This window comes from Lontra canadensis, unplaced genomic scaffold (assembly GCF_010015895.1).
Source record: "Lontra canadensis isolate GAN:19392208 unplaced genomic scaffold, GSC_riverotter_1.0 scaffold57, whole genome shotgun sequence".
NCBI lineage: Eukaryota > Metazoa > Chordata > Mammalia > Carnivora > Mustelidae > Lontra > Lontra canadensis.
In genome coordinates this window covers 331,268-344,330 of record NW_022631051.1, presented here as the reverse complement: position 1 = coordinate 344,330, position 13,063 = coordinate 331,268, and positions in this window count along the sequence as shown.

Below are 13,063 nucleotides of genomic sequence, written 5' to 3'. Positions count from 1 at the left end.
GGAGTAAATTAACATTGAGGGAACAAGGTTAGGTGAACCAGCAATGAATGCAGGGAGGCGATGTGTCCATTTTTAAAAAATATGTATCATTTGGAATAAGTACCATAATTATGCAGCAAGAATAAGACTTTCAGAATATCATACCCGTTTGTTTTTAACTTATTCCCTTTCTCCTCCTTCTGTCAAAGGGTTAATTCATTCGCGTGTTTCCATTTATCACCATTACCTCTTCCCAATGCTGTGGAGGACCCATTTATAATAGCAATAAAATGATGAAATATCTAGGAATAAATTTAACAAGAAATATGTGCGAGTTTTATGAAGGAAACTTTAAAACCCTACTGAGGGACATAAAGGAAGACTTAAGTAAAATAAAAGATATAATTTATTCTTTCTAGCAAGATTCAGTAGTGAAGGCATAAAGATGTTTATTTTCCCCAAATCAATCTTTAAATTTAAAGCAACTTCCATTAAAATACCAACAGGATTTCTAAAAATTGCCACAGTTCATCAAAATTAAAAAGTTCACTATAGGCAGGGAAATTCTGAAAGAGAAGCACTGGGCACTGGGGATGAAAGAGGGCAGGGGAAGCCCCTCCAAGTATCAAAGTATATTATATTTTTAAAGGTTTTATTTTTAAGTTATCTCTCCACCCAACGTGGGGCTTGTACTTAACAGCAGAATGTCAAGGGTCACATGTCCCACTGACTGAGTCAGCCAGGTGCCCCTAAAGTATATTTAGAAGTTGATAATAATTAAAATGTAAAAGTTTTGTACCAAGAAAAAAAAGGAAGAGAAAACAAAGAACAATGAGACACGTTAGAATATATATGGAGATTTAGATTTTTGGCAAAGGTGTCTTTTCAGAGCAGGGGTAAATTGAATTGGGACAGTTGACTACTCGTGGTTAAAAATAAAGCTGGATCTCAATCTCACTTCTTTAACAGAAATAAAGTTCACCTGAATCAAAGATTAAAATGCTGGGGTGCCTGACTGGCTCAGTCAATAGAGCATGTGACTCTTGATCTCCGGGTTGTGGGTTTGAGCCCTATGTTGGTTGTGGAGATTACGTAAAAACAAAATCTTTAAAATAAATAAATAAATAGATAGATAGATAGATAAATAAAATAAAGATTAAAATGTTAAAGTAATTAAAAAGGCACTTATGCGTGTTCTAGAACAGTGGTTGTCCAGGCACATGGATCCTATGCATGTGGCGATTTTTCTTCCCAGAGGACAATCTTCTGGAAACATGTTTGGTGAGCTTAACCTGAGAGGAAGGGGATGCTACTGGCATCTAGTGGATAGGGGCTGGGGATGCCGCTGAGCGTTCTACCATGCCTAGGACGGACCACACAAAAATTATCCTGCCCACGGAGCCTATAGTGCCAAGGTTGACACAGCCTGTTCTGAAAGAAGACATAAATATGATCTTGGAGTGAGGGAGGCCTCTCTAATCAGCTCATAAAACCAAGAGACAATAAAAGATATAAACATTTATAAACATTTTGTGTCTTCAAAGAACTTACTTTTGAGGAAAAACACCATACATTTTCCAAAAGCAAAGAAAATGGGAAAAAATACTTGCAACATATGTCAGGCACAAGACCAATTTATCTAATTTATGAAGAACTACAGACTATAGGAAAGAAGAGCTCTGTGTTTAAAGAGTTGGGCAAAGTCTGTAGGTAGGCAGTTCACAAAAAAAAAAAAAAGGAATCTGGATTTAAAAACCCATGAAAACCCTATGTAGCAGTCATTAGAACAAAAATAGTAAATTAGGGGCACCTGGGTGACTCAGTCATTAAGCATCTGCCTTTGGCTCAGGTAGGGAATCCCTGCTCAGTGGGGAGCCTACTTCTCCCTCAAGCACTCCCCGCCCCCCCACTTGTGTTCCCTCTCCTGCTCTCTCTGTCAAATAAATAAAATGTTTAAAAAATTAAAAAATAGTAAATTAGACTAATTAATAATATATAATGATAAGGTTAATATATTAAAGATTAATTATATATTGATAAGGAAGGTCTTTTAAAACAGGGTACAGAACAATTATCCCTTTTGTGTAAAATATTTTATGCCTATATTTTTTGGAATGAAACTCAAGAAATATTAACTCAAGGAAATATTCACAATGGCTACTTTTGAAGGAAGAAAAGGAAGGGAATAAGATGCACAATAAAGGGGCTACTTTTTTTCATCTTGTACTTTTTTGGTACAAGTCTGAGAAGAGAGAGAGAGGTGAAATGGAGTTAGAGAGGCAAGTACCCCATTATAGGCTGGTGCAGGGGGCCTGCATCATTTTATTTTATCATCATTTACTCCTTCTGTGCTCTTCCTTTATGTAGGTCTGAGTTTCTGACCTGTGTTATTTCCCTTTTCTCTTAAGAACTTCTTTTAAGGAGTGCCTGGGTGGCTCGGTGGGTTAAAGCCTCTGCCTTCGGCTCAGGTCATGATCTCAGGGTCCTGGGATGGAGCCCTGCATCAGACTCTCTGCACAGCAGGGAGCCTGCTTCCCCCCTCTCTCTCTGCCTGCCTCTCTGCCTACTTGTGATTTCTGTTTGTCAAATAAATAAATAAAATCTTTAAAAAAAAAAAAAAGAACTTCTTTTAACATTTCTTGGAAACATGTCCACCATCATCATTTTTAATGACCAAATAATAGTCCATTGCAACTGGGGATATAATTTATGTACCACTCCCCATTTATTGGACATTGAGGTTTTGTTCTGGCTTGAGTTAGAGGGGATTTTTGAAGCTCCTATATAAAAAATAAGCAGGGATCTAAAATAGGAGTTTGAAGTTGTATTTGGGGCCTTTAAGTCTGGCTCTGCAGGCCAGGAGCCATGGGTGGTTAATCATTAGCAAGTGCGAATAACCCCCAGTGACACCCTGGGAGCTCATTATTCATTGCCTTTTTCAGGACACAATAACAAAGGCTGTCAGACCATTTACATTGTTGAACTAGATGACCAAATCTGCAAAATTAGAAAGGTTAATCCCAATGCAGGTAATTTTTATAGAAAATTTGGCCAAGTATTCCAACATGTAAAAATAGGGAAAGATGCTTTCCCACAAAACAAATTCATACATGCTATCAGTGGAGGGAGGGAGTCAGCATATCCCCTGAAAGGCATGGAACATTTAAGTCAAGGCTTTCTCTTCTCCTGGCATATTTGGGAACAAGGGAACAATCTGTTATCTCCTGAAGTGTTCAGCAGGCCTCCACAGGATGTCATGAAAAAGCCAAAACAGCTCTCCCATATTACCATAAAAGGCAGGAAAACATCCTCATGTCCAAGCTACTTGGATATACTTTATTTTTAAAACTTAGATATATTTTTATTTTATTTTTCCAACCCGTTTTGGGAGCTGTCCTCAGCAACACATTTACAGGGTAGATGATCAGGTCTCCTGTTCAAGGTGAAATAAATGTTTGAATCAGTCCCTATTTTTCTCTCCCCTTCTGTTTGTGCTTGGCAACAGTCCACACTCAAGTGCAACTAGTCCCGAATACAGTTTTTTAAAAGATCTTAAAAATAGCCAGGTGACCTCAGAAACAAAGACTCTGTCATGCCTAGAATGTCTTTGTTTTGCTTTTTTACTTTTTATTACGGAAAAACTTAAATATCTAATATGGAGATCCTAGTATAATGAATCCTCACATCCCCATCATTTAGATGCAACAATTATCAGCCCAAGGCCACTCTGGCTTCATACTCACGTACTCCCTTCTCTCCTGTATTGTTTTGAAGCAAATACCAGACATCATATCATTTCTGGATAAGTTCTTACAGTTAATGTTCTGGCTGATAACTCTTCATTCCCTAGTCTAAGTGGTTTGTATACTAAGGGGGCTAAGAAGAAGTCCCAGAATGATGCCCTGTTGTATCTTCCTTTCTAGTTATTTCTGTTGATATCATTAAACATTTTCTTCTTGCCAGGGAAAATAATTATATTTTATCTGTAGATGGCATTTTAAGGCTGTTAGTTCTCCTAGCCTCTTTTAGGGCGATACCTGAGGTAAATTTTCTTTTTTGGACAATTCTATCTTCAAATAGTTATTGCCGTTTCTCCTTGTTGAACAGTCAGACCACGTGTCCTCTGATTTTTTTTTTTTTTTTTTTTTTTTTCTGATTCAGGCAACATGTTCATTGAATCAGTATCTCACTTTGAGATCTCTAGAACTACTGTTTTAGGTTACTGGTCCTAAAGAAATAAATTACTTTTAAAAACTAATGGCTACAAAGGTGTTTAAGGCAATTATTTCCTCCTTGGGTGTGTCCTGTGTATGTGAGAGACAAGAATAGGGAGATGGGGGAGGAAAGTCTAGAAAGATTTGATACATCTAGTGTGGAGTTGTTTTCAGCCAGTGCAGCCAGATGGTAACATGAAAACACACACAGGCCTTATTCCACAGGATAGAATCATGACATTCTGACCATAAAGTTTGAAAAAAGTAGAATTTCAGGTAGCTGAACTGTTTTTACTTCTCCCCCCCTTTCTCCTTTGCCTCCTTCCTTCTCTCTCTATCTGTCGCATAATTCTTGGACACATTATCCCTCGCTGGAAATCTGAAATTGGTGAGTTCTAAATATTTTGTACTTCACAAGAATCCCATTTATTTATTTTTTATTTTATTTTTAAATTTTAAGTCGGCCCCATGCCCAGGGTGGGGGCTCAAACTCACAACCCTGAGATGAAGAGTCAGTCATGGCGCCCCTTAGTTTTAAAACTAAGTTTTAAAAACTAAACAAAACAACCATTTCAAAAATTTCTTGAGTTAGTTTCACTTTGTTTTCATCTAATAAAATCATATGTTCACCTACCAGCCTTTTTATGAGAAAGAATATAGGAAAAAGCCTACACAGACTTCTCCTTCATCAGTCACTTGTCACTTCGTATTTGTCTGATTACAAAGTGCATTTTCTAAACAGATTAATGATTCTGTAAGCACAGTGCTTTGCCTTCTGTCGACATTTTGTTGAGCCTCCAAGAATTCTTGAGAACCCCCCCACGCCCCCGCCACAGTCTGAGATACAGGCCCTTCTTTGTAGTTGAAATCCAATTCACAAAATAAAGTCTCCGTTTTTCATACTAATGATATTGTTTAGGAAAAGTCTCCTTTCCAATAGAACTTAAATGTACACTTGCTTTTCCCATTTCTCCAAAATCTGTATCTTATTTTGTAAATTGTAACTTGCATGAAAAACACAAAAAACTCTGATCCAGGGAGAATAATAACACAAATTTAGTTTGTTCAACTTCAAGCCGTGAAAAGAAGGTTTAATGAAGTTACTGTTAAGGAATCCTTATCTGGTAACAGGCTGTCTAAGCTGGGAAAAAAAACCTTACAATGCTGGAATGGGAAGTTGACATTCATTCCTCATCGATTAGCTGATTAGCTGTAGGATTAGAGGCCTCCCCTCCAACCCCATACCCACTGCTCACAGAGAGCAGTTGTCCAAGCTGTGGATTGTTCTTGAGAAATAAAGCCCAGAAAGCTTGGAGGACTTTGAGGAGTTTGTATTCTTTCTTCCAGGTCAAGGAAATCGAAGATTTATATTCTTTTAGCTGGGGTCCTCTAGATCTACACTCTAACCTTCATCCACTCCAGACATAACTTCAGTGTCCACAGAAACAAAACAAAAATAAATTGTGTATGTCTAGAATTCAGCTTTATCTGTTGCCTTAAGTCCATCACTCTCAATGTAAAATAGTGTCTGTGTCCAAGTTGTGAGATTATGCCTCCCCTCTCTCTTGCAGGTTTTCTTTTCCTTCCTTCCTTCCTTCCTGACTTTTTTCGTATATTTGAGAGTGACAGAGAGAGCAGGGGGAGGGCAGGCAGAAGGAGCCAGGAGCCCACTGAGGGGCTTATCCCAGGACCCTAGGATCATGACCAGAGCCAAAGGCAGATGCTTATTAACCAACTGAGCAGCCCAGGGGCCGTCTTGTAGCTTTTCCTGCAGTGAGCTTGGACGTTTCTTTTATCATCACAAAAAACAGTAGGTGTTATTTTTTTTTTAGTTAAAGAAAAGACCTTGGCCTCAGGTTCTAGGTATAATGAGAGGTTATGCATGAATGAAATAGTGATATTAAGTCACTTGGCAAATATTGACAAATATTCTTGAGAGCTCACTATGTGTACAGTGTGAAGCTGGCTGGTGTGAAAATTAAGTAAGCAAAGAACAATAGACGAATGTGCCCAGGAGTTCAAAGGAGGAAAAAAGATGAGTTGTTTAGTGAATTCTAAAAGCTGAAGGAAGTAGAATTGGCAAGGTTTTGAGAAAAAGGAAATCTCGTGTTCAAAGCTGGTGAGAGAACAACTCACCAATGTATATTTAAAGTCTTGAAAATGGGTTCACTCTTTGGGGGATTCATTCTAAGGGTTCAGTGGTCTAATTTGGCAGATACATGGAAGGTAAACCTCAAAAGACATATTGAGGTCCAACTGCTAGGCTGAGGTGGGGTATGGGGCCTTATTCTGTAGGGAATGGTGACTGTTTGGCAATACTTTTGGAGGACAAAGTGTGCCGTTTTCTCCAGAATGAATTAGAGGCAAAAAGTCTGGTTTAAAGGGGTTTTAAAAAATTGAAGGCTTGGGAAAAAATCAATAAATAAAGATGAAAGGCCTGAAATGCCACTGTAGCTGTGAAAAAGGGAAATGATTTTTTTCACTTGGTACTCGAAGTTTCTAAAAAATAAGACAAGATTTATGGCACCTTGTTATTTGATGCTGTACAGGCAATTACTACAAGTACTTCAAGTATAGAAGACACTTTACCACTGTTGATACTATAAAAGAATAATGAGTAACCTAGATGAGAATGTGGGCCTACTTCGGGCCAAGCCAGTGCCAGAACTCAGACTGCACAAATCAGCCGTTTCAGTTTGCTTTAATTTTCCTCTTCCTATGGCAGAGGTCAAAGAGTGCAACAGGCAAAGGCTTGCAGGATGCTTGGTTTCTTGGTCACCGTCCTTGGGATGCCTGCAGATGGGCTGTTGGCTCATTACTCCAGTGACTGAGATTACTTCCTGAGCCAGCTCATAACTATTACTTAAATAGGCCCTTTCTTACTGTGATTGACAGGATGTTACGAGACCTCTGGTCTGGCAGGAGGCTGTTCCTTAAATGTTTTGTTGAATGAATCTGCAGTTTGTAATCAGTTCTGGGGAAGCAGCGCTGGTATTGTAGGATTAAAGTAGAAATCTGGGGCTGTCAACCTTCATTTACTTTTTTTTTTGTATGTGTGGTAAATTATACATAATGCAAAATGGTACGTGGTACCCTTTTGAGTGTACAGTTCTGTGGCATTAAACACCTTTACTATGCTGGGCTACCATCTCCAGCACTAGAACCTTTCTCATGACCCTAAACTGAAAGTTTCTACCCACTGAACACTAACTCTCTGTTCCTCCCTCTCCCTAGCCCCTCACAACCTCTCTTCTACTTTCTGTCTCTATGACTACTACTGTAGGTCCCTCAGATAAGTTAAATCATACAATATTTGTGCTTTTGAGACTTAATCTACAGAGTATAATGTCTTTAAGGTCCATCCATGTTAGAGCTTGTGTCTGAATATCCTTATTTTCTCATTTATTTTTGTTTTGTGATTTTTTTAACATACTTTTGACTTTACAAAAAAGTGGTAAGAATAGTACAAATAACTCCCATATGCGCTTCACCACCCAGAATCTTCAGGTTTGGTTCATTTTACACACACACACACACACACACACACAATCATTTCCCACAGATATGTCCCTTTTTTCTTTAATCAGTTGAGAATAAGTTGTAGGTATGTTGCCCCCTTAAGCTCAAAATACTTGCGTGTTTATTTTTTTTTTTAAGATTTTTAATTTATTATTTGACAGAGAGAGGGATCACAAGTAGGCAGAGAGGCAGGCAGGGGGGTGGGGAGCAGACTCCCCACTGAGCAGAGACCCCGATACTGGACTTGATTCCAGGACTCCGAGATCATGACTCGAGCCGAAGGCAGAGGCTTTAACCCACTGAGCCATCCAGGCACCCACGTGTTTATTTCTTAAGAACAAGGACATCCCCTTACATGATGCAATGATCAAACTTAGGAAACTAACGGGGCACCTGGGTGGCTCAGTCAGTTGGGTGGCTGGCTCTTGGTTTTGACTTGGGGTGTGATCTCAGGGCCCTGGGATTGAGCCCTACATCAGGCTCTGCACTTGATGGGGAATCTGCTTGAGGATTCTCTCTTCCTCCCCCTCATGCTGTCTCTCCCTCTACCTTGTCTCTTTCTCAAATGAATAAATGGATCTTTAAGAAAAAATGAGGAAACTAATATTGATATAATGCTATTACCCTAAATACGGACCAGATTCATATTTTGCTAGTTGTCAAATAATGTTTTTCATAAGAAGCAAAAATTTCTAGGCTAAGACCCAATCTAGAATTACACGTATGTTTAGTCAGTATCTTTTCATCTGGAACAGACGGTCTTTTTCATTCATAACCTTGCCACTTTTGAAGAGTAAGTCCCGTTATTTTACAATAGCACACTCTGGCATTGCCCCACCTTTTTTCATAATTAGATAGCGACTGTGCATTTTTGACAGATATATCGCAAAAGTGACATTATGCCCTTCTCAGTACAGTGTATTAGGTGGCACTAGGATTTCAGTGTTGACTTGTCCCCTTACTGGTAATACTAACTTTAATTACTTGGGTAAGGTGGTGTCAATCCACTGTGATTCTAGCTTGAATCAAATATAACCATCATATTTACCAACTTCTTGTTTTTTTTGGTTTTTTTTTGGTTTTTTTTTAGATTTTATTTATTCATTTGAGAGGGAGATAGAGCACAAGCAGGGGGAGAGGCGGGGTGGGGAGGGAGAAGCAAACTCCCTGTTGAGCTGGGAGCCCAATGTGGGGCTCAATCCCAGGACCTGGAGCCAAAAGCAGACGCTGAACCATCTGAGCCACCCAGGCACCCCCTTATTTACCAGTTTCTAACACCATTTCTTTTGCATTTATTTGTTGGCATTCTACTAATATTAACTTTCTACTACTGTTCTACTGAGTGCTGTTCCTTCCCCATTTGTTTGTTTGCTTGTGTATTTATATCAGTATAGATCTGTGGAATCCTATTCAGTGGGTTATAACCAATTGCTGTTATTTTGATGCTCAAATGGTCTCATATTTGGCCAGTGGGAGCACCTCAAACTGACTCCCATGTCCTTTTGACTTGACTCTGTCATTTTTTGAGGACTTTTTCTTTTCTGGTATGGGAAAATGTTCCAGACTCATACTGATTTTCCCTATCCTAGCTTTGATACCAATTATTTCTCCAAGAAATGCTAATTATTTTCATTAGAGAAGGTATTTAGAAACCAAGACCTGGGCTCTAGGTGTGTTTATAACTACTGGAGTATCATTACTTTTAGGACCTGTCAGAGAGGGTAGAGGTAGACATATGTGTACACACACACACCTGTAACCATATGCTGAAAACCATGAGTTCATGGTTTCAATCCGACACCACAAGACTCATTTCAGTCTTCCTGGTTTTCATAGTTATAACTCTCTTTTCTGACAGGGAGAAACCTGTGTCACCTTACTCTTAAGCAATTATCACATGTTCAATTCTAGAATATATCAATCACACCTCTGTAAAGAATAAACCTACTATTATATTTCTTTTTTTTTTCTATAGTCTGAGGGTATAAGGTCAAAATACTATGTTCAAAAGTTACTTGAGTTAGTTCTTCATTCCATCCTGTTCAATGTGACTTATTCTTTTGAAATGCATTTAGGTTTATTTTTAAAATTTATATTCTATTTTATGGTTGCCCCATATTCTTTTGATTTTATCATAATTTTTTTGTATTTAAAACAGTAGCATTGGGGCACCTGGGTGGCTCAGTCGGTTAGACATCTGCCTTTGGCTCAGGTCATGAACCCAGGGGCCTGGGATTGAAACCTACACAGGGCTCCCTACTCAGCAGTGAGTCTGCTTCTCTTTCTCCCTCTGCCACTCCTCCTGCTTGTGTTCTCTCTCTGTCAAAATAAATAAAATCTTAAAAAGACACAAAAACAGTAGCGTGGTTCCAAAGTCAATACTAAGTATAAGGTTTACCTAAAGAAGGGTCAGTCCTGTAAGTTCCTCCCACCATGTAGGTAACTCCTCTAGGTAACCAAGACTATTAGTTTCTAGCGTTTCCTTCCTGTGTTTCTTTTTGCAAAAAAATAAGTAGATATATGTATATTTCTTTATTATATGGTAGTATACTATAGATGACCAATTCTCAAACTTTTTAATATCAGGGACTCTGCGTTATTAAAAATTATTGAAGAAGCGAAGAGCTTTTGTTTATGTGGGTGGTATCCTTATATTTACTACATCAGAAATTAAAATCTGGGAAATTATAAAAACATTTACTAGTTCAATTAAAATTAACAATAATAAGCTCCTGAAATGTAAACACATTACATTTTTGTGAAAAATTACTCCATGTTCTCAAATAAAAAAACAGAAAGAAGGTGGCATTGTTTTACTTTTTTTTTTTTTTTTTTTTACAAATCTCTTTAATGTCTGCCTTAATAGAATACAGCTGGATTCTCTTTCTGCTTCTTCAAGTGATCTCCTACAGTTATATTGTTTTGACAGAAGCATGAAAAGAAAAGCTAGCCTCAAACAGACATGTCTTTGGAAAAGGGAAGAGTATTTTAACAGTCTTCGAGTATTGTGCATGTTCTTTGATATTACTTTAAAACACAATAGTGATAGTTTCTTAAAAGTTAGTTGCTGTGTGGAATCTATTCTGTTTGGAAGCTATTATCCATGAACTTTAAAAAATCCTCTTATATTAAAAAAAATCCTCTTACCTTAAAATCTATGGATCTACTTTATACTTTGACAGAATTTTTTTTTAAGGTTTTTACTTATTTATATGACACAGACAGGGCGAGCAAGAGAGACAGAGAGCAAGCATAAGCAGGTGAAATGGCAGGTAGGGGAGAAGCAGACTTCACCCTGAGCAAAGAACCTGATGCCGAGCTTGATCCCAGGACTCTGGGATCATGACCTGAGCTGAAGGCAGCCACTTAACCAACTGAGCCACCCAGGTGCCCCAATAGTATTTTTTAACCATGCATGATTTTGTACCATCATGCTTTAGTCATTTGGAAAATTATGGTTCACTTAAATATATGGATCTCCCAAATGTTGATACATTGCATTGTACAGAGTGAATAAAAAATTGTTTGATTTAATATCATCTCTGAATCCATCAGAAAAATCTTTAAGCTGAAATCAGTAAGCTGAAAACCCCATGGTAGTGGGTGGGACTTTTTCAAAATTCTAATTTTGACTTGAGTTTAAATTTTACCACTAGTAATATATACTATCAGTGGTTTTGCTTGAAGAAATAGGTTCACTTCAGTCATTTCTGAGAAAACAAAACAAAACTATCAGATATCCATGTCTGAATAACAATAGTTTGTCATTTGTTCTTTCAAGTACAAATGGTGTTCCATGAAAAAGTGGCTAGTTCAGCTTGTAACTCAGACAACAGCAGAAATACTTTTCCTTGAGATAACCATCACACTCTGTGTGCATCAGAAGTGATTCATGTATACTTCCCATTTAGTTACACAAAATATTGAAAAGACATGTCCTTAGGGTCAAGTTTCAATAAAATTACCAATTTTAGGGGAACCTGATTGTTAAGTGTCTGCCTTCAGCTCAGGTTGTGATCCCGGGGTCCTGAGATTGAGCCCTGCATCGGGCTCCCTGCTCAGCTGGAAGCCTGCTTCTCCTCTCCCACTCGCCCTGCTTGTGTTCCTTTTCTCACTTTGTCTCTCTCTGTCAAATAAATAAGTAAAATCTTTAAAAAATAAAAATAAATAAAATTACCAATTTTTACTGCTTCATCAAGGTGAAATTGTCTCCCCCACCCCTGCCCAAGAGTATGTTGCAGTAAAGTGTCCTTGTAACAAGCTTGATTTACAGTGGCCCCAGTAGTTTTACCCTCATTGTTTTTATACCATCAGTGAGATGCCAACATAGTAAAAACAGACAAGTGATGACTTTGTAAGTAATATGAGGAAAAGAGTTTGACTGCACAGAAAATCTCAGGGACTCTCAGGTTGTGGACTTCATTTCGAGGACTGCCATAGATACTTTTTTGTATTTTCCTTTTTTCACTTAAGAAATAGATTCTGGAGGCACCTAGGTGGCTTAGTGGGTTAAAGCCTCTGCCTTCAGCTCAGGTCATGATCCCAGGGTCCTGGGATTGAGCCCCACATGGGGCTCTCTGCTCAGCGGGGAGCCTGCTTCTCTCTCCCTCTCTGCTGCTCTGCCTACTTGTGATCTCTGTCTGTCAAATAAATAAATAAAATCTTAAAAAAAAAAGAAATATGTTCTGGAAATCTCTCCATATCAGTTTATAGACATCAACTTTTTTTTTTTTTTTAATAGTTCCATAGTACTCCATAATATGGATGCACCATACTTGAATTACTTTCTTATGTTTGGACATTTAGACTACAGTTACAAACAACTTTGTAGTGAACAGTCTTTTTTTTTGGTAGTGAACAGTCTTGTGCATATGTATTTTGTATTTCATAGTATTGAAGATGTTTCCCGAGGACAACTTCCTAGAAGTGCATTTGCTGTGTCAAACATTTGTGGTTTTGTTAAATGTTGCCAAATTCCACTTCACAATGCAAATTTGCATTTCTACCAGTAATGAATAGGAGTTCCTATTTCTTTACACCTCACAACAAAGTATAATGCAGAAGATAGAAACATAAATTAATCATATATTAGACCCATAGGTTATCTTTGAAGCTGACACCAACCTTTTCTGAGAACTTTCTTCTCTAATACCAGTCTATGGGATGACTGATTTAAGTAGACCCTAGCCAAAGCTGGGCCAGATTTCCTATCATGGGAATTCTGGAATCAGAAAGGTGGTGTCATTCTGTTTCTGATAGGAAATGAAGTAAAGTTGGAGCCAGTTCAATTATATTTGGTCGTATACCAACCCATGTAGAGAAAATCTGCTCTATAGAAGCAGAGGTGATAA